An 815-nucleotide genomic window follows, 5' to 3' on the forward strand; every position below is an offset into this window, starting at 1 on the left:
TAATATAACTTTTCCATGGCTTAATCTACTGATATAAATTGATAGTTTCATCAAAACAAGCAAACTATGCATCAAAAACAGAATCTATCTAAAACAGAACAGTCTGTAGAAATCTGAACATTCACCATACTTCTGATACTTGAAAAATTCTGCCAAAATTAGTAAAAATAAACAATTTGTACAGAAAGACAGTGCAAAAAGAATCAAAACCATTTGACGTTCCAGTAAAAAACTAAAATTCACGCACTACAGCCAAAGTTTCTGTCCTGCACCGCACAAACCAAGAAGCATCGTAAACATCCTAAAGGCAAACCTTGGCACATTATTTTTATAATACAATGGAATTGTACAAGGGGATAATTACTTTTGTTGAAAAGTTTCTGTAATTAATATTCACAAAGTCCCCATGGGCGTGAACAAAGTTCAAGGACGTCCCCCATTTTCACAATGCTCGTCTCTATCGCTTTCACTTTCCTTTTTGAAAAAGTTTTGGGTTCCCCTCTTTATTTTTGTTGTTTTTAAACTATATAAAAGCACTCAACAGAAATAAATGACTCTCTAAAACTTCCGGGTTGTCTTCCTTGCAGCGCTTTCTTTAAAGCCATTAAGCTAGGCATATAGTGCTCAAGTAGTGAATCCACCTGGATCCCAAGGTATATCAAAGCCAATTTTAATTAGCAATGATTTGGCATTTAGTAATGAGCACAAAGCAACATATATCATGCAACAACAAAGTCTAACTCTCTTCCTATGCATCGGCATGTCATAAAAGAACAATTCATGCACACAAAGTAAAGGCCAATGCATAGTATAAA

Source organism: Triticum aestivum, chromosome 2A, assembly GCF_018294505.1.
Source record: "Triticum aestivum cultivar Chinese Spring chromosome 2A, IWGSC CS RefSeq v2.1, whole genome shotgun sequence".
Classification (NCBI taxonomy): Eukaryota; Viridiplantae; Streptophyta; class Magnoliopsida; order Poales; family Poaceae; genus Triticum; species Triticum aestivum.